Source organism: Euwallacea fornicatus, chromosome 10 (assembly GCF_040115645.1).
Source record: "Euwallacea fornicatus isolate EFF26 chromosome 10, ASM4011564v1, whole genome shotgun sequence".
NCBI classification, from domain to species: domain Eukaryota; kingdom Metazoa; phylum Arthropoda; class Insecta; order Coleoptera; family Curculionidae; genus Euwallacea; species Euwallacea fornicatus.
In genome coordinates this window covers 3,170,955-3,193,472 of record NC_089550.1, presented here as the reverse complement: position 1 = coordinate 3,193,472, position 22,518 = coordinate 3,170,955, and the positions used below count along the sequence as shown (strand labels likewise).

At 37.3% G+C, this 22,518-nt stretch overlaps 1 protein-coding gene and 1 long non-coding RNA gene across 4 annotated transcripts in view; both read left to right on the top strand.

Moving 5' to 3' along the window:
• side-VIII (sidestep VIII) overlaps positions 1–22,518 on the top strand; it is a 142,617-nt gene that overhangs the window by 17,951 nt on the left and 102,148 nt on the right. The window lies entirely within an intron of this gene.
• LOC136341526 (uncharacterized) lies at positions 2,697–5,182 on the top strand. Its single transcript, XR_010732507.1, has 3 exons — positions 2,697–2,987; positions 4,181–4,364; positions 4,436–5,182. It is a non-coding gene; the product is annotated as an uncharacterized lncRNA (long non-coding RNA).

Below are 22,518 nucleotides of genomic sequence, written 5' to 3'. Positions count from 1 at the left end.
TGAAGTTCAATTTATTGCATTTATTGGAAACTTACAATTGGAACACGTATGGGGCAAATCAGAATGCACTCCGAACTGACACAGAATATATCTTCATAAAATATATAACCGGTGACAAATAAAAAGGCATAACTCCAAGGGCCGAGATGATAAAGGCCGGATGAGGATTCGGATGAGGGTCCTATATTTTACATATTTTACACGTGCGTGGTGGTGAAAAACTGGTATTTTCTTATGTAACGTTTCACGTCGAGGGGCCTCCGTCGGAAATTTGCTTTGACAAATTTATTTCCCGCTGCTTAAGGCGTATTATGTCTTTTTTATATTCAGGGGTGTCTCGATCTAAAGTGGGTTTGGGCCAAAAGAACCTGAATCGGGAACCGGAAGACGTGTGAGAAATATTAGGTGGGGAATACTGCGGTATATTCAAGTCGACGTGACGTGTCGTCCCCTGGGGGAAAAATGCTCAGGGCAGTCCAATTTGCCATGTTAATAATTTTACTACATTCCATTGAGAGCCCGTTTATTTTCCCACAAGGGGATATCGTAATATTTCCGCAAGATTAATTCTGCGTTGTCGTTTTTCCTGGCTCTCAATCCGACCTTATAAATTCTTCTGGCCATTGACAATCGGATATTTGGTCACGTCGAAAAAATATGGCCCGCCAGACAAAAACCTCTCCGTGTGAGTGACTGCAACAATTGATACCATCGAATGGCGGCATTTGTCTTAGTTCCGAAATCGACGATTTTATTTGTCAATATCCTACGTGTCCCACGATACCTTATATTTGAACAGTCTTATTGCAACTACACACATTTCATTGAACACAGTCGAATTGACTAGCTAACAGGAGCTTCCGAAAAGGGAAAAAATCGTTAGGATTAGTGGGGGCTTAGATCCCTATCCGGCTTGCACTTCTTTACAGAGCAACTTCATAAATGCCCGCTCTAGAATTCAGAGCTTTGTTTTGTCATTCCTTTAGCAGCTGCACTATTCAGATCCACGCCTGCTTCAATATCTGGAGCGATGAGGGATAAGGATTTTCTAATCCCCAAAAATTACATCACGGTACGAAACGACTCGAGCATGCCGTTTACACCAGTTTATTAGCCAATTTATTCGGAATTATAGAGCAGTTCAACTAAAATATACTTTGAAATTTCGAGCTTTGACATGTTAATCTTTTAACTTTAATTATGTCTCAAGGGCAAGGTTTCTTTAAGTTGGAGATCGATGAGGGAAAGGGGTTCTCTAATTCTTAAAATGCAATAAATTCATTTCGTAGGTATCAAATGGAGCTAACTGTGTCTACTGGATTTCTAGCAGCTTATAGAGAAGCTCCGGGAGAACGTGCTCTAAAATTTTACTCTAATTTACTCTATCATTTTTCAAGACCGAGACTGTATTAACTTGTAAGACGATAAGAAGCGAGATTTTTCTATATTTCAAAAGGCAGAAAATGGATTTCTCATATCTCAGACACGTGTGAAAATATTGCAAAAAAATATAGGGAAACGTAAGTTCGTTAATGTTTCGTTACGGATATTGAGGGGGATGAAGTTTTGGAAAATACCACAACTTGTTTCTATACCTCCTATAATTTTTTAAATGTGCAGGTCAATTCTTAAATATGTAGCATTTTCCACACATAAGAGCATCAAATCTCTGGAATTGCTCAATGAAAGATTTTATTGTCCCGAAATTACGAAATCGTCTCGCAATCAGTACGCAAAATAAACAGTTTTTTGTCAACATGAATGAAAAACAAGAGGAAAATGCCAAACCATAATCGAAAAAGTTCTATGTCCCAGTAAAAAAACTTCTCTGTTTTCATAATCAATGTGAAAAAAAAAACATTTTTCGCCATAAAAAGGCAGATATCAACCGCTGCTTTGAGTAGCAGAAGGTTAAAAGCCGCATAATAAAAATAACCGTTAGGGATTGATCCCGCCGGGCGTTTACATTAAAAAACTTGAAATAAAACGTCTTATAAAAGGACTTCGCTTCAGCTTTTTCGGTAATCCCTTTCTCCCCACTTTGTAATCGTTCAATTCCCGTGGACATTGTAACAACCCCCGCCAATCCGAGCTTTTATTGTTTTAGGGATATTGAATGGAATATGCCGGTAGAGGGATTTTTAGCTCAATTTGCACATGGACGGATCTTGGATCGTAAATGGAAGATATTTTGTAACGAAACATCTGATAGTAAAACTAATATTTTCAGTGGACAGGAAACCGAGTGAATAAATTAGCAGTAAAGCAAATAAAACCGAACGATTGTTTACATGAAAAAGCGAAAGCCAACAAAATATTTTGAAAATCAACGCAATTTTTTTTCAGGAATAGGAAAAATTCGATTTGGTCGCTATTTTTTGCACCGGCCGCAAAAATACATACGCGTAGTTCATTTATTGAATCCGAAATAATTAAAACGATTCCGCGCTTAATGAATTTTAGTTTTGAACTCCATTAATATTTCACACAACACTCAGTGCACAATAGAAAATTTAATTTCGCGCATTTCAGAATTTACCACTAGACAACTTTATTAGTAAAGATGACCCGAAACCTAGCCTTAGTACCCAAAATAAACCAATAATCATTTGTTTGATGGAATTCGCCGCTCAACTAATCCTTTGAAGTATTAATACAAATAGCCATAATGCAAAGTGCATTGTCGGAGATATATATGGACCTCAAACATGCAACTGACTCATGAATTTTCCTAATACTTGTTCGGCTATACCATGATTCATCAATCAGTGCGACGTGAGAGTGGTTTTTAACCATAACCATCGCGTGCATATATGCAAAACAGATTACCAGGAGATTTGCCGCTTTAAAAGCAACCCCATTGTTTTAGGGAAGTAATGTTTATGGAGTATTGTGAGCTTATTCAGCTGGTCCTGTTCATGAAATGCTTCAAAGAAATAAATTTGGAAAGAAATTAAACAGACCCAATTTTTGTCCTCCAGACATCGGTGAGTCAGCCCATAGTATTTTTTGTCCACTGGTAGAGCCCTCAACCTTAAACGTGCACAATTTCAGTGTTGAATTCCTGTTAGTTTTCAACCTACAAAATTGCCACATAGGATTTTCTCTTATTGTCGAATTTTGGTCGCACTTTCGCATAATTTTTGTCTGTCACTTCTTTACGCGTCAACCCACTGTGTTTAGTATCTTGTGCCAGCAGATTGAGCCTTCCAACCTAGGAACTTGTTGTCCTCCCTTCACCCTCAATCCTTCGTATTTTAGATCTCATTGGTTAAATATAAATATAAGTAGCGCAACTCTCACGGTTCTGTAGCACTTCATATTGTTTTGACTAATAACAGCCGCATGAAATAATCTCGTGAAATAACTAATGCGAGCTGTTCCAATCGATTTTCAAAAAGTCCGCTGAAACCGACCAAAAATTAAAGTCCTGTTCTAAAATCGACCGTTGTCAATTTTAAGTAACGTATTGTCGATCTGAATCAGACTGGAGGCTCGTACTTGTCTAATACAGTTAATATACAGGCTTGTTTATTCGCAATGTATACATGGCGTTATTGATCTGGCTTGATGTATGATTTACACATGCCATTTATCTTGCGCAAAATGTATCAGGCTTTGAATCTTATCAACATAAATTTCGTAAGGTTGGGGAATTTACATATGCGTCTTGAAAGCTCGTATGATGGAATTCGATCTCTGATGAGAAATCTTTTTCTCTGCGAAAATGAAATTTCCTAATGGGCCGTAACAATTTTAATGAGCGGAGTTAAGACGGGAATTTTATTAAATTTTCCACTTGCGCAATTTGTCTTTGAAGAGAAAATTTGCTAGATAATAAAATTCTTTTTAGAGTCATCCCAAGGCGTCACCATTTTTCAAACAATATGATATATTTTGTGGGTGAATGAAACGAGTTATTGCCAACGGCTTTTTAATATTTATAAATTTCGGAAATTATTTGAAAGTCATTTATTTTGCTCACGTAGAATATTGCTAGTTGGAACAATCGGGCGATAATGATAAATTGGATTGTTAAAATTTTAAGCCGGCCACATTGGGCTAAATGGCTTTAAAATTTTTGTCAGCTTCGCTTCATCGAGAGGCCCTTCTGCACGTTCGTTTTGAATAATTTCAGCCTTCAAAGGCATTTCTATATCTTACGAGACAAATCCAACAGGAAGCGACGATCTAACGGGGAAGTCGAGAAGGAATAAGCCAGACCAAGGGAGAGTGAAGCGAAAAAGCAAAATGTTGTTTTTCGAAGCAACATTTATTTTGGATCGAGTTTTTAATAAAATACGTAATTAACCGAAAAGTTTAATAAGTTGAAGAAAAGCTCGACACTTCCAGGAGAAGCTCAAGTAATTTGCATAGAAAATAACGGTTAAGGAATTATTATCCCATCAAGACTAAACGGTTTTTTATGAAACAGGGAAAGATTCCCAAAAGTTTTTGGGCCGCGACAGAATGTTTGTAATAGGACGGAGCTGTCAAAGAAATTAGCATAAAGGAGACAGAGCAAAGAGAGAAGCGAACTCGGGGAAACTTTACTAGGCTTTAATGTTAATTTAATTTAATGCAAAGAATGTGTAAATGGATGAGTCGCCTTAAACGTCGAGCAGGAGTTTAAATTAGGGCTCAAGCTCATTTGGGGAACAAAGGACATCGTTTTTTTCAGCGGTGCCGCAAAATGGTTCCATCGATGGTGTCATAACTATGCCGAATGGAGAATAAGAAACAAATCTTAGAGGGGAAATATTTACATAAATACATATTCCAAATCGGACCTCGACCGGGAAGCAATGCATAAATCTGCGAAGCCCGCAGCACTATCGAAAAGAGCAGGAAATATCAACTCCCTTATTTATAGCCGCTTGGCAAACTCATCTTTTTTTTTAGTTTGTTAACAATTAAAACTTGGATTGCAGCAAAGGAAAAACGAAAATCTTATTACAAAAGCGCCATCAGACGAGAGAACAAAGTACCGAATACGTCGAATCCAATAAAAGTTTCCCATTTAACCGAGGAATCTCGGGCACCGAAACTGGTCTTTTGTTTACTCGAAATAAATAAAACAAATGTAACTTAAATTTAGTTGTAGTCTTTTTTCTTTGTTGGACCCAACTCCGAGAACAAAGATGAGTAAAAGTAGGAGGAATGATTTCGAAGCCCAAAATCAAACGTATCGATGTTAATTGTACAATGAGAAAAGAGAGGGGAGGGGGGAGTGTTAAATGAAGAGCGCAAATGCCCTAAGGGACTGTGCAAACACGTTAGACTCAATGAAACCAGCCGGTTAGCACCGGCGAAGACAGACAGAATCGCCAATTACTTGACGAGAGAACTATACAGACACGTGAGAAGATAAACGCGGACACGTAAAACAAACATTCTAATTCTGTTGCTTGAGTTTCACGTCCCATTTCCGGGTTTTAAGTTATTTTGTGGCAAAGTTAAAATTTTCAGTTTCGGTTAGGGCCCGTAAAGTCAAAATCTTATTGTTTTCTATCAGCATAAAAAACATAAAAAAGTCACAAATTGCCGAAGTTTTAATTGCTTTTTATTTGTAATCGCGAAGCTCTAACGTAGACGTGAGTTTTATTCCTCAAACTGAGCTCATTTAAGATTTAACATCTGACTGTGGCAAGTTACTCTACTGGACTTTGCTATAGATGTAGATGTTAATCATCAGAAAATATTCCCCTTTAATCGGTCATTAAACAGGCGTAACGTAAACTGAGAGATATTCACTACATCAGAAGGTAATTTTAACAAATTGTTTTAGCTAAACGTTTGACGTTACGCCAATGACATTCACTATCGGGGTAAATATACCCGTTGTCAAGCACCAGTAAAATTGACTCATTAGATTTATAACGAAACCGAGATGTGCGTGGACCAAGTGTGGAAAAGGAATTTTGTCACTTCAGCCGAGTATAAGTGAGGACACAAATTGCAAAATTTTCGCCGCCGAACGTCTCAAGTTACGCCAATGAAATTTATCACAGGAGTAGATACAAAAGGTGTTCAAAAAGTTCCAATATTTATGCTTAAAAACTTTATTTAAAAATATTAAAAATTATTCAACATTGTCTCCTTCAAAGCACTCCCCTTGGCAACGAATACACTTTCCCAACGTCGTTTGTACGGCGGGAAGTATTCTGGAGAGTGTCCTTGTGGAATGCTGTTTAGCTCTTCCAGCGATTTTTCTTTAATGTTTTCAATCGAGTCAAATCGCAGTCCTTTCAAAGGTCTCTTGAGTTTGGATAACAAGAGAAAGTCCGCAGGCGCCAGGTCTGGTGAGTAGGGAGGCTGACTGAATGACAGTCTCGCCGTTTATTTTTATACAGAAATTGCGAATGAGCAATGTAGAATGATCTGCTGTCTTGTCACGGTGCAGCACCTAATATGTACCTGGCCACGACTTTATTTTTAAAAAATTAGATAAAATTATTACTATACATATTAACAAACTTAAAAAAATACATATTCTCCACTTCATTTAAAATAATCTGGTAAAATATGAAAAAATCGCCAAATACGCAAAACTCGTTCTACAAAAACAGCTGTAAGCTCGTGAAAACGAAAAAAAATAAGCATCGGAAAAACACAATAATGCTCGAGCTGAGATAACCTAAACAATGTTGCCAACCGTACTGGGTTTCGTAACGAAGTTGTCCGGTAATACAAAAAGTGCTGGTATTTTTTGATCACCATTCGTATATGTGTTGACAATTACTAAAAATATTGGCACTTTCATGTGTTATCAAACAAAGGCGCATAATATAAACCTGTCATTTATCTCCTAAACTGAGCACAAGTAAAAGGATGATTTCGCAACGTCTACCATTCGACTGTTTCCAGTTACACCACTCGGTTTCAGCGTAAAAATAGGTGTGTGTATTGTTAATTACCAGAAAAAATTACAGTACGATTAGGCATCCAATTAAGGTGTATCTGAACTGATTGTAGAAGTGCCGGTGTAGAGTCGCAAATAAGTCAGATAATAACTTTGACCAGTTTTTCTAACATCTGAACGTTTCAAGATATGTATGGCTGTAAAAATCACCACAAGAGTGGATGTAGAGTAGTATTTTCGCTGATATGCACATGGAGTTTTAGTGAGTACGAGCAAGAGGCAATTAGACGATTGATAAATGTGAGGGAAACATACTGCCGTCATTGACTCAGAAGCAGCACACATTAATTCGACTACGGTTCGTGTTACAAAAAGGGTTTGTTTTTCAATTGATCCATTCTAAAATACCATTTCTACCGTGGTATACATAAAGGCTACGTTAACGTTTATTATCGAATTTGTTCTCGTAGAACGCATTCAAATTTCAATATGTACGCGTAATTTGCGCCCTTCAAAGTCACGTTGAACTACATCCTCCCTTAGATTGAGGCGTACTGCTTGCGAGTCAACGACGCTAGCCGATCGTTGACAATGGAAGGGGCAACGATAGCCTGTCTCCCTTGTACTTATCAATCACCTAATTGCCTCTTGCTTGCACCCACTAAAACTCTGCATAGCAGGGAAAAAGGTGCGATAAGTGTTATCAATTGCCTGAGAAATTCGCGCATTGATCTGTCAGCCAACAGAGGCGTGCGTGATCTGAACTTAAAGTGTAATTTTTTCTCTGCACCAACGATTCGAGAATTTCATAAACTGAGCACAAGTGATATAGAAGCCCCTGAGTCAACGTATTTAAAAACGTACTAAAGAGTTAATTATAAATAGCAAAACATTGTTAAGTGTGATAAATCTAAAACAATAACAGTTGCATCCATTAGTCCCCCTAAACCCACCCCAAAGGTCCCCAATCCCGTTAATGGAAGAGTTTCGCACCGTTCCTCGAACTGTTCATCGATGTATTTAATACCGAAACTTTGCCGAATTGCTCTGAGAGTCTTTAATAACGTTAATTCACTTTAATATTCGACTAATATTTGCACAGATGACAGAGGGCGCGGTTATCCCCCCGAACAAAGGTCGCGAGTTACGACATTGATGGCAAAATGCAGATTTCGATGGGAACTTGATGAAGTTCGTTGTTTTAAACTCCGGAGGAACTGTGTTAGTTCAGCGAATTAATTGATCGGTGGTTCATGAAAGTTGGAAATTAGTTCTAATTTTCAAAAAAAGTTCTCTCGCTTTATGTTGTCCCCAATATGCTTCACACAATCTTGCTATCTTGTTAGCTCGCACTTAACAACGTAACTCAGTAAGTTCTATTCCCCAAAGCGTATTTTCGCTGTTTTTCTCCTTTGTCGTGGTTTTTATCTTGTGTCTAAAAAACTGAGCAAAGACGAAGTTGGTCCGATCTGAAACTTCGCACTCTTTTTGTATTAGCGTGCTGTTTTGCGAAGCTATCGCGTAAAGGGAATTTCCACCAACAAAAACGTTTGTGACTTGAAGCATTCGACTTTACGTTTCATTTGTGAAAGTGGTGCGAACCGAGAATATCGTTTCGATTTCAGGAGAATGTTTCCATCTTGAATACGATCGAGACCTTTGATTACGGCTCACTTCCCTTTCAATAACTCAAAAATGTTGAATACGAGCATAATTCCTGGGCTATACACGGATTCCTGACTAGATGCACTCCATGCATTCAGAAGCCACGTTCGGTAGAAGTTATGGCGATATTTATTTGTGTCAATACATTTAATGCTGCTTCGGCTAAATGTATTGTGATGCTCCATTTAAAGAGTGCGATTCGGAAAATTCATTCATTCACAAAACCTATAACTGTAAATTCCAGATAAAACTGGAGAAATGTCGAGAGATCATGACCGTGCATGAGATTCATCCCAATCAGTAATAAGGAGAGGGGGGCAACGCGGTTAAATTGGAGTATTCGCAGGGTAATTCATTTGGGCATGGTCATATCTGTCAAGGAAACAAGTAAAAGCTTAGATGGAACGACAATTTCGCAATGAAATTAGACGTATTTCTTGTATTATATTTTTCGGTAATAGGGAGACTGATCTCAGAGGAACTGGTTCCATGACTGACCAAGAGCAAGAGCATGACCCCCGCATAGCTTAATCGCTGAAAATCTTGCTACAATAGGAGGAATCGCGGATGATCCTTGAGAATGTGCGTAGGTGGTAGATAGAAACCATATTTCCTTTCAATATCCAACAAAAGTCTGAAAGATCTAGAATTATAAAGAATATTTTGCAAATCAGCGGCATCCCCAATTGATATTGAATTGGTCATTAGCAATCCTTTAGGAAAGGAAAGTACATGAAAGAGAACCGTTTGAACAAACAGCATCAATTAAAAACAAGGATAAACCAGCTATAGGTTGGTAACGGAGGGTGGCCATTGCACCGAAGAAGGAGGAGAATTCATGATCATTATAATTTAATTGCCAATTTTATATTTGTATGATTTCATTAAAGTCATAATTATATGTGTTGTGTTTGTTTTATCTTGGATATAGGTATATTTTAAAACGAAATGGTACCTTTCAATATGTGGCCTAATATTTTATAATATAACATAGAATATGAATCATTTACATTAATGTCCACATCACATTTGTCGTCTGATAAATGAGATCAAGAGGAAACTCGAAATCCCTCGAGACAAATCTACCATCTTCTTATCTATATATGATCGACGATCGGAGCACCCTTAAGGCGGACATTAGCTCGGTTTATCTCCAATCGATTATACATAGGGGAGAAATGGCACGTAAATGGCATTAGGTTAAGGAGGGCACGAAATATCTACAGCGTCGCCATCTACCTTTCCACTATTGAAACTTGACAAGGTCCGCTGTTTTACGCAACCACAATAGGAAAGTAGAGGTGTCATCATAGATATTTCCTAGAGTCCCCAAGCCAACTTCATTTACGTACATATATGCCATTTTTCACAGTGTCGTATCTACTGGGTAAATTTTTTAGTGTCCCCAGGGGAGATCTTGGTATCAAGATAATCGTCCGTAGCTCTAGGAGTAAATCGAACCAAAGTGGACATTTAGGGAACTCGAGAATTGCTGGGGATTTTTAAAGAAGTACTTTGTTAAAAACAAGCGTAAATAAGAGAGGAAGGATACCAAAAATGGTAGTCTTAAAACACAAAGTTTTCCTACCTCCCTTTTGCGAGCTCTGACTCTGATCGATTATTCTGATCCACAAGCCCACGACGCCGAGCAAATTTGCTAGGTTCCCAAAATCGTTTTTTTTTATTTTTTTATTACCTCAAATCATTCAATTGGAAGAATTAAATAAAAAATGCGAGTTAAATTCCCTGATACAAAGTCAGAAAGTAAGTAGGGACTGTAGGGAGTACAATAGATTCGGTTAAAATCTTATTAAGTTGAGTAAACTGGGGAAAGAAACATGTGTATGGGCAATTTCAAGGAGAAATTTTAATATTTATAGGTATTTTCAATACCCCGCATAGTCTGGGGAGCTTTCGGGTTTCCCGTTGATCTCATTTAATAAGCGGAGCGTTTCAATTGTGTCACATATCTCCTATAGTCAATTTATCGATTTTTCTCAGTGTACATACAGTGTATCATCTATGTTTGGTAAATTATACGCCACCGTTTAATATTCAATGAAAGCAAGAGTTTTCTATTTAATTAAGTATGGTCTTCTTTATAAATCTGCAAACATTCAGAGGCGTGCGGTTATTCGAATTCGATGTGAAAATCAGTATTTTATATCCGTTTATTTGTTTCAGGTATGTATATCACTCTTAATAGAAAGACTATAATTTTCCGCGTGAAATTAAAGTATGAATGAAAAAAAATGAGAATATTTGGAGGATATAATTTGACGATAACGCCACACCCTGAAATATTATCACGTCATTATCGTCATAACGGGTTTTCGGAGGGAAGTTACGAAGGGCAGCCTCAGGGCGGCGTTCTGTATGATTCTGAATTGCAAGCGAGGGCGGTGGAGGCGCAGAAATGGTGTGAGTGGTATGGGAGGTTGGTGTCGTGACCTCTGAGGATTTAATATAGAGAATGAAAGACATTTTCGGACTTCCTTCACACATATACCCAATGTGTGAATAGCTTCTCAATCCTCTGAGAACATTCGCGGAAACAGGACTTGAAGTTTACCCTTCCATGAAAAAAAAAATGACTGGGCATGAAGATAAACTTAAGAATAGAAGGATAATTTACTACATTACTCCAAAAATATCGACACAGCACTAACAGGGGAAAAACATTCGTGTTTGTGTGTGTTTGAAATTTGAAAGAATATCGGTGAGGGACGTTGGAGGAAGCAGGACATTTCCAAACTAGTTCAATGAATTCATAACTAACAACATTAATGACACTTAAAAGTGTAATACAAGAAAATTTGCACACCTCTTTTGCGATCCACTTATTACAGAAAAAGAGCTGCGTATCGAACGTGTTCCTGGCATAAATTCCTCTGTCACTACACGCCGGAAATAATATTGAAAAATATGGATGGATTTTAATGGAGGTAGGGGAAATCGCATTTTATTTATGACGTCGTTTTATTATGGAACTACTCTTCAAATATCCGCTTCGCGATTAATGGAGATACGTCGGCTTGCAGGAAATTTCCTGAGATTTATCGAAGTCGACAACAACGGTGCGATTCAAATGTAAACGCTCAAGATAGATATTAAATTTAACTATCATTCTTGAGTGTTAAGGAAATAATAAAATGTTAATCATATTTGATCAAGTTATGAGCTTAAGGTGTATCGGCTTAAGATTTCACACTAAACTGTTGGGGAAAAACGACATTAAGAAAGAAACCATACCCTAAGAACACACGACAAGTTATCTGCTAAACTCAGCCGTAGTATACGTGATCTTTATAATCCGAAGCAGCTCTAGCAGAAAGGTAGATCTTGATTTGATTTTAAAAGGGTCGTTTAGCTCCGCATTCGCAGTTTTATGGTTTATTTGGTTAAAAGGAATTTGCGCTCTAGTTTTAAGCCATTATATTTAGCTATTTTAATTTCCGCCCACTACAAGGCAATTGCTTCTTTATATTCTAACCTTTTTACGAACTGCGGATGATTATCACGTTAATTGGAAAAAGAACGACACAACGGGGCTTACAATAAGCAAACCGGAATTGGCTTAATCTAAAATTCATTATGGGATAGTGAGGTATATCCGGGGCTCACTTTATTTCCCATTTAGTCTCGGGCTTTATTTTTTTGCAATTCCCTTTATATTCGATATACAAAAGTACCGGATGTGGCCTAATAGGCACGTAGAGTCTCGCGAGAGGAGAAAATTGAGAGAATAATTATCGATTTGGTAATTTTGTTTAAACTTTTAAGTAAGGAACACTGCAATAACTGCAATTCTCGACGACGAGTTATCTTTTCGTAAAGCGGAAACTTTTCCGGAGCATCTGCCGTTGTTTGCAACACAGTTACGGTCTAAGAAACAATTAATTGGCCGCAATTAATTTAAGAGGAAGCAGGAAACAAAGTGTTAAAACTCCATAAAGAAGGCACCGCCGTTGCTGGCACCCAATTCGCTGAAGATGCCTCTTCTCCGGAGCAAACGAGCCATTAATAAATTACCATACCCGGCCGACTGTTGTGTAAGGAACTATTTAACTAACTTAATAACGTGTCTTTGTAGCGGTACATTAACCACCATATCCGAACATAATGCGGAAACTTACATTGCGAGTTGATACAGAGCTGGCTTCGAGTGTTATCCGGCACTCGGAGCGCATCTTATCTGATATTCCGACTTTGGAAAGTCGAATTATGGAATCCAATTATGTGTGTTCAAATAGAGATGCGATCGAGAGAAACGAGTCTATACGGCGTTAGGAAATATTGTTATCTTTATCTATAGAGTTTTTATGGTTATTGTCTAGTTTGGTACGTTCTTATTGCCTCGTTCTTTGGCATTGGAGAAAATTACAGAAAATTTAGCTGCGGATGGTCGCTATCACTGAATAAATCGTCTATAGTTTCTGGCATAAATTTATTAGTTTTTTAAGTTTATTTCAGAAACCTGTGACGAAATAAACTGGCGTGGGCCACTTTTTAAGCGTCGTTTCATCGAAATTGTCTGATTAAGTGGAAAATCCGATTATCTTCACATGTATTACACATGCGACCATAAACTCCCACTAAAATTCCGCGTTGCACACGTGCTCTCGATCCGTTGGTAATATTCCAAAAGAGCGTACTTGCATATTTATGAAATTAGAAAATTCTTTTCCCTGGTCGCTCTGTATAAATATATGACATGCTGCAAGGCTCAATAATCTCGCCATTCCGTTTTCCAAGCCCCCTCTGTTCAATATTTTCAATCCAATGTATCATTAAGTCAGTTAAAATTAATTAAGTTGGTTAGAATACTCTGCCCGACACGTATTGTGTATGCTAACTGGACTATACCAAGTGGTTTAATTTTGCGAGGCAAATTCGAAAACATTCAACAATTTCCTTACACCCCTTAGGGTGTCTCCTAAAAACCATTAGAATATTTTTATAATCTTCTGCTCAACAGATATTATTCCCAATGTTCTTTAGAGTGGAGAAATTGGATATATTTGAGGAGGTTTAAAGGTATAATATAATTACTTTTCTAAAAATTGTTGAATATTTCTCTTCAGAAAGAGTTTATCGCATTCTCACGCAGATTCAGGGGCCTACTGAGAGAGGATTTTATGTCTGAGAAAATAGTAATATCAGTAAATATGCGCTTACAACTTTTGAATAATTTTCACACGTAGGAACATGCAAGCTACGATTATTGCGCGACCTCCATAAATTTATTTCATCGTTGAATTCTACTGTGCATTATGAATAATTTGAGTATAAATTTGAGACTGCGAGTGATTTGCGCCCGTCCTAACAATATGAAAATTCTACTGATATGTAATAATAAAATTCTTACGGGTTTGCACTCGTCTCCACAATATGAGTATGGTGCTAATGTAACAGTAAAATACTTGCGGATTTGTGCCCTTCGCAAAAATATGAACGTTCGTATGTACAGATTCGCTATTCTATTTCTCATGCTTCATCAACTAACTTTGCGAGACATTATGTTTGTCAACGTAAAGTTGTAAAAGTAGACCCTTGAAAAAATTTCCAAACAACAGAGCGATGGTCCTCGCTAAATTCTCGTATTTGCTGGTATAATGTACGTCCAATAAAACAAATTAGACACAAGAAACCGTGGAGAGTTTGAAACAGCACTAATAAACTTCTGTGTATATTTCATATTTTAGTGGCTTAAAGTTTGAAGGGGTTTTTCCTCATGCACTTACGGTTGTTATCCGTTACACAACTTTGTTAACGACACGGGGATAATAAACTTCTCCAGGAAACAATAACGTGGTTTTTCTGTTTATGTTGTTGTCCCATAAAGTACTTCGGGCGCCTCATTTTTTGCAATAACTAGAAGTGGCAAGTTTATATTCTGTTCACAGTACAAGCATAAATCTTATTCTAATACTCTGAACAATAACATAGAGATTTAGAAGACATTAAATCTAACGTTTGGTTGGCTACGAATAGAGAAAAAATGTATAAAGTTTATACAACTTTCACATAAATTTTGTGAAAGTAGCGAAGTTTCGGCTTGAGACGTGCCTTTCAAATATATTTCTTTATTTTGCGGGACACAGATGTCTACAAGTGTTTTTGTATGGGTGGTAGATTCTCGTAAGATTTCAGTTCGGGCCAGATTAATTATCGAAGTTTGAGCCCTTCCAAACTTCCTTAAGGAAGCTACTTATAATAAGATTATGATTTTAAACCCATAATTCTACCTACACAGGATGTGCACCGACAAAGGAACTTCTTAAAAATGTTTGCTCAAAGGGAGAAAGATATCTTCAGGAAGTTTTGCCGGAAACTTTATAGCAGGCCGAGTTTAAAGGTGTATAAAAGGAAAAAGTAACAAGATATGTTATAAGAATAATATTTTTCTATCCGTTGCAGGGATCCTCGACATTTTCAAAATTTATACCAACCCTCGCTGAGCTATCAGATAACATCGGATAAATTGGTCGAACACATCAGAATCACTCCGACAAAGCATCGTCAGTTTGCTTTTCTTATCCCATCTTTTGATCGTCCGAGTATTACGAACAATTTATATGTAAATGGGTCAAAGGTTTTTTCATTTTATTCAATCCCCGGTCGTTGGAGTGATGTAATAGTACGTCGATTCGCCTGTCTACAACCAATGCAAAATCAGTAGCAAATTGACATTAAATTGGACTTCTTTTACATATTTTTTAATATTTTATTCGACTCATCGCATTCGCTCATTGGAAACGATGACATGTAATAATACAAAGGCTCACTTTATATTCACGCTTTTATATTTTCTAAGGAAACAAGCTGGAATGCAATAAGGTGAATAAAAATGCGTTTGTTTCTTGGAATCTCGTTAAAATGCAATAAAAAATACGAATTTCGTTTCAGCTGGAATTTATAATCACTTGAGGTGGCAAACTGGCTGAATGCTTTTTACTGTTCCACGACATGATGATTCTAGCTATGCACATTCGAACATAATAATTTTATCTTCAGGTGAATTATAAATATGTTTTTCACGAAAGCCTGATCGATCAGATTTTAAGATTCGGTACCACAAAAGAAGAAAATCGAGAACCGAAAGATCCCGCCCGCCGTTATCGAATCGGGGAACCCCAGCCACCAAAAATCCGCTGGAAGGTCTCGGTCGTCGATGCCTGTAGTGAACTTAGAAAAGCATCGTAAATAATTAAGAAAGCAGCAAAAAAGCATTGTTTGAACAATTTCTTAAAGAAAAAATATCTGGAGCTCTTAAATATTATATCGAGGATTTTAGGAAGTAAAAAAATCCAAAAACAAGCTTAATAAAACTGAATGAATAGCTGCACTTTCTGTTTGCCAACAGTCCTTAATATTTCCAGAAGAACTATTTAGAGTTTGAGGAAAGAGGCGAAATGTGTTAAATTAGCCGTCGAGCATTGAAATTCGCTTCGTCTCAAAGAATTCCTTGATTAACACTTTTCTTCATAAAAATTTATAGGTTCCAAATCTTGGTAATTCTTGCAATCGTCTCGACTTGTGGAAGTCTCTTATGGAGGTAATTTAAAAAGCATCTGTAAAATGGCGTACGAAGAGTTTTAGACATGCTTACCCTGCCCAACCTATATATCTCGCACCAGTCTATTTCCAACTGGATGGAACGTTTTAGTTCAGGTCATTTTACACAAATTCCTGCGTAGCTACGCTTATTTGGGAGTTTTTCCCCAGATAAAAATTCTGAAACTTGATAACATTCTTCCAAAGAATCTGATGGTACTCATTCTGAAACGCCTTTAAGAACAAACCAAACCCCTTTTTGAGCATTCTAAAGTATATCCGTGACTATGGAGGGAACTCGAAATGTCCTTATTCCCAGGTTTCTGCTTTCCAGCCCTAAAAAGCCCTTCGATATTTCCCAGCCGGCAAATATACAAGAATCTGTTTAGGATATAAATTACGCTGTCACTACATGCCGTCTCTATATTGAAAAATATGGATCAATTTTAATAGCGGCGGAGGAAATCCTATTTTATTTATGATACCGTTTTATTATGGGAATCTGTACTCTTCAAATATCCGCCTTCGATTAATGGAGATGTGTCGGCATGATGGAAACTTGCCGAGATTTATCGGGTCTATCGACAACTGCGCGGACCCTGGCGAAAAACGTTGCAAATAAGAGACGCCAATTTCTCTATTCTCTTGCAAGTTAGCCAACACTCATTTACCCCTCGCCGAAGGGAAAAAAGGGCCGGAAATCGGAAGCACAATCCATCTGTCTAAACAAAACAATGAATCAACCCGTTGAAATGAAAAATCGCAGCTTTCATCACCGACTCCTTTATTTAGTATGGCAAGTGACCCATGGACCCTTTCCTCATATAAATATAACCAAGTGGGGAAAGTGTACACCGATAAAAAAGCTGCACAATGGCTTGGAAATCGTTCACTCGGCGGCCTGGGGTCTCTCAGAAAATGATCATCTCCACATCTTGTCGTTTAAGGTCCGGAAAACTACGGGGAAAACTAGGCAGAAAAGCGTATTTTAAAAGACAGCCTTTCTAATATAAAAAGCGTTTTTTTTTTCGGAGAGAGGCGATACTGCTGCAGTAAAATGCAGAGTATAATGCAGAGTATAATGCTTTCACGAGAGGTGCCAGAACATATGCACATATCGAAATGCAGGATATCAATTTTTCGAATCAATCGTATTAAGTATTTCGAGAACTATTTTAACTAAAATGCTAATATATATAAATAAATATATTCTATACGTTTGAGGCGATTTGTTGATTTTGCCTATTAATATATAAAATCTCTGAAATGTTCCGAAATAAAATAACTAAATTACAAAATAAAATTAAAAATATATGTATTTTAAAAATTTCCTGCTAATTGCTCTACTAATCCTAAATGTTTACTTTGTCTGCACGGTTTTCCAACACCTGTATAACATTTTGCCATTCCAGTAATAGAATTCTAGACGGTTTCCTTAGAGGAACCAATAAAGTTCCATCGGACCATTAGATGCCCTAGAGGCACAAATACATCTCTCTTCAAAAGTAAACAATCACGGCTCTAACCCCTGAAATAACCTTGACTTTTTTGGCGGACGTGACTGGGATTTAGAGCTTGTCCTTAGCGTAATTTTCCCTTTATACTGAAACAAACACCCCCTAGGGCGCCAAAACAATCCTCTTCAATAACTTTTTTTGGTAGACGGTGATGGGAGGTTGGAAATTAGCATCATCGAATCCAATACTGCTGCTGTAGGGAAATTAGATATGGAATGATCACAGCGTATAACCTCTCCTCGCAGATTTTATACACAAGTGTTGGGTTTCCTCAGACGTGATCCGCTTTTAAATAGTGCCTTGGGTGACATTGCTTTCTTGTACCGAGATAAACATCCGGAGAAACGTTTGCGAGAAAACTCCCTAGGGCGTATCAGATTCAAACGAACAAAGCCGTTATTGAATTTAAGTTGACTGTTTAAATTTCCTTCTCAGTTTTGAGGCTCTCGACTCATTCCCAACGTATGATAGCTACACGAGTTAATAAGACGAAAGCGACAAAGAAGACATCAATCGAAGGCCCTTTCCTTATAGCATCGTGTAACGAATTATTTTCTTCTGGTAAAGGCGATACAAAGGAGTCCGACGACAGCTACTCGAATGGTCAAAGGGACTTGAAGGGCGAGGGATATTGCCTCGTTGAATAAGGTATTAAGGAGTTAGCTTCGGGAAAGTTTTTATTAGGGAATCATCGGTGGATTTCAAGGGTTATTTTCCTTTTGTGTGGAGCAACTTCTAACTTTGATACCTTAGAATTTCACCAATATATCTATGATATATGACGATACATACAAATATATATAAATATGTTAATATATATATATGTTAACTTTTTAGACCAAACACGATAAATACCCAAACGAATTAAAAATCTTTTTTAACTTTTGAACTCTTTGTTTTGATATTCGATTCTTTGATCTTTTCTTCCCGGGTTTTTCCGTTTTCGCAATTTCCTTCTTCTGCAAAATCTACAATTTTTTGTTTGAATATAACAATTTTAGCTTCTACAACCACCATCATCTACTGTATTAATTGTGCATTTCAGTACACACCGCAATATCTATGCTTTTACGGAAAATATCCCGCGCCCCTACGAGAAGATGGAAGGCTTTAGCATCCCATCCCCTAAGGATGGTAAATTCGAGCATTCTAAGAATTCACAAACACCACTGACTCAAGGCTTGATTTCTGAGCTATTACAAAAAGGATTCCTGAGAGCATCGATATATGATTTATACGCGAACATTCGTGGCCCGACGTGTTCACCTCTATAAAGTTAATACATGTTTTTCAGGTATAGTAATAGTTTTGCTTCTTTGCGATTTTTCTCATCGCCAATTTGAGATATTGAATAGATAGAAAGTTAAGGGCCAGCCCTTCGCAGCACTAATTCCAATCAATTATTACCCATATAACCCCGATTTAAGCCGATGCCGGAATAAGCATCAATCTGCGAGAGAAGGAAACTCTTCAGCTAATAAAATAAATCTTTCGATAAAGCTGATAAAAGCTTCTTAATGTAATTTTCCTGAAAGCTTTCCCCTTCAAGTAATAGATGTCATATGGATTTTGTCTGTTTCGTTCAAATTAGCCCTTTAAAACCTTTCCGAGAGACAATCAGAGACTGGTGAAATATTCATGGAAGATATAAAACCCCAACGGGAAACCTATGTCATGGAAATCGCTATTATCTGCAATAAAAAAGTAACAAAAATCAAACAAAGTCCCTTCCGAACCCTTAAACCAGCCTAAGTCCGTAGGAAAAATCAGACAAGCGACGGTCACAACTGAGCCACAAAAATAAATGTTTCGAAATCCCCGTCTCGCAATGTTAAGCCCTAGACTAAGATTCCGGGGTCAGATGGTGGAGATTTACTTGAAAAATATGTTCTCATCAATGTTATCGGCATCTCCAACTTTTTCGTTTTCTGCAACTACGGTAGAGAGCTAACTTGTTACTGGTGGATAGATTGTTTTCCTTGATTTCGAACGCTCCTCATTGGCCAGAATAATGTTTATGTACCATCGCTTTGAGGGCTTTTCCGAACCCTCAATAGTTTCGCTAAATCGTCTCTGGGGCAGAAAAAGAGTGGTGGATGCGAATAACCGGCACAACCAGTTTCGCTTTCCGGTTTTAATTTTATGCACCGCCTGCAACAATAAGCTTCCCATCGGATAAATGCACTGCAACACTTCCAATTCCTGCTGATAGCGAACTCCCATTTTTATACACAAAGTTGGCCGAAAGCTTTTAGGACTTAAAATTGTTCAATCGTCAGGCCCTAAATAATGTTGTTCGTTGTGCGAAACTGGGCTGACCCAAATTTCCCTCTGCATTTTGCTTTTTTCGGATTAGTCTAAAGGTCTTTCGTGGCACTGAATCAGAATGGGCAATAAATTTTTTTGCGCAATTTAACCGGGAAAAGTTAAAGGAAATCAATTGACTATGTGGGCAAAGTGCAAGTCCTCTACAGCTCCCTTGCAAGCAATAAAATCCTGAAGTCGAGATAAACTAGTTTATGGACTTTTGCAGCTACTAAAGGAGAAATTTTTGCAAGCGTGACTTCCGCCCAGTTGTAGGTATTTAAAATATTAATTTTCACTCGGGAAAACGAAAGGGTTTTTCTAATTCGCGGAGTCAACAAATTTTTTGGCTCCTAGTTTTTTTATTACACTCTTAGTGCCGTAAAACACCTTTTCTCACGCTTGAATCAAGGTACTAGTAATACTAGTATTCAAGAAAATTTTTCTCCACGTCAATCTCTTGCGATTTTCGAGATATTTGACTTTTTTTTATGAAAATTGCCAGAAGTATTTTATAAAGAGTTCCCGAGCTTCGAGGACATAGAAATCACCTTTCGAAATAGAATCTCGTTTGCGTTCATTTATCTGAAGTGTGCGATTATTTAGAAACCTTCTTCCAATAAATACCGCAATTTGCATCCTTTAATATTTTAGAAAAATACGACGGTTTCCAGTAAATACTTGAAGAGACGTTTTTAAAAAGTGTCTAAAACATTTTTATAACGTTTTTAAAACATTTTTAAAACATTTTTTAAATGTTTTTTTAATTTTTGCAAATAACGAAGGGGATGAGTTTTAAAATTGGTATACGAATAGAAATTTCCAAACATCCTCTTTGACAAATGAAGCAAAATAGTTTTCTCGATAATTGACAAATTGCGCCGTTGGAGTTGCAATTTGTAACGAAACGAAGACTTGTATTGCAAAACGTGTCTCCTCAAAGTGACGAAAACCTAAACTGAGACATTTCCGTAACCGAATAGAGAACCTCTTCGTCGACAGAAATTCGCAGTATTTATTTTACCTGGTTGCTCTCAATTCGCAGCCAACCAAGCAGGCGTATCACATAATTGGTGTGGTTTTGACAGAGGCGCGAGATACGAATATAAATAACCTCTTCTCGTTTTCTTAGAGTTTTTATTTCATAAATATGCCCTTGGTGACATATTTATGAGAAGAGGGGATATTAACACTTTAAAGTCGGTTACGCAATTTCAGTGCTCTTTGGCGTTAATTTATTCAGGCACAAACTCGCGCTTTCATTCAACCACAGAGAAAGGAAAAGAAACCCGATGGCGTGCCTGTGCACCAAACCGTACAATTAAGCGGAACGCATAGGGAAATAATATATCTTCTGCTCGTCGAGTGCAGTTCTATAATAAGCAAACCTGCGTAATAGTTTATTTCCATTAGGAGTGTTTGCACATGTAATGTAATGTTCCATGGAAAGCCCCTGTCTGCATTGAATCCGAGTGAAAGCTCCATTATTGTTATTATGTTGATTAGAAGACTCTTTTTCTTTATGCGCTTACGGAGGAAAGCAGCTTTTGTTTGTTTTAGAGCCGGAAGAGTTACATTAACATTTTCCTTCCGTTTTGACGACGTTTTGATCCTAGAAAACTGTAGCTTCATATAGTTTACAAATCAATAATTTCAGTTGCCCTGAGAATGTTTTCGGAATTCCTTTTCCTTATCTCTCCAATATGCAAATCGACTTTGGTTCAAAACGGTTTTATTAGAGGAGTTTATAGTTATTCAATTTTTATTACTTTTAAACTACACTAATAATTTGATATTCAGTCAATTTCTCACGCAATTTTCCGCCTTTTGACAGACATCAAAGTGATTAAATAGCGTGAGATCACAATAATTTTCAGCGTAAGTGTAATATTATATTCCAAAGTGGAATTAATGATAAAATAGAACCTTTATTGAATCTCTCAACAAAATCCAAATTAAACTTTATGTCTACAATATATTTCAATTTCAGTATTTACGCTCCGTCGACGGCAAGCCTAATTATGTCATTTCCTGCTTTAGTAAAAACATTGCGCGATGTTTCCAGCTGGATAATATTTTCTCGTTTTCCTAGAGTGTGTGTGTGTTCATCAGTCCAAATTTGTTTTAGAACCGAGCACTAATCATAAAGGGCGAAACCCATCTCGTACATTTGTTTGCGGTAAATGCGGCGAATAGAAATTGTTATTTATCTCCATATGGCAACGCAGGGATATAAGGGTTGAGAAGTGGGATAAGGCATTAAAGAGTAAAACGCAAACTGGTAGTTAGCCTTTTAGTACAGTCAAATTTAATAGGCGACTCTAAACATCGGAAAGTTTTAAAAGCTTCCATCAAGGTTTATTTAAATTGATCCTCCAACTTTCCCAGTTTACATTAAAGCCATTTTAGTGAAAGGGCTAACGTCGGCCTGGAAAATCCGAGCTCGGATTTTTAACATTAAGGGCTCCTTCCTCAAATTTATACTGCCGAAGATCCGAAGATGTCCCAGAGCCATCATTTATTAATAATAATAGTCAAAATAGGACCCCTTCAAACTTAGTTTCTCCAACTTGGAGAATTGCTATAGCAATCCCAAGTCCTGCAACCTTGTAT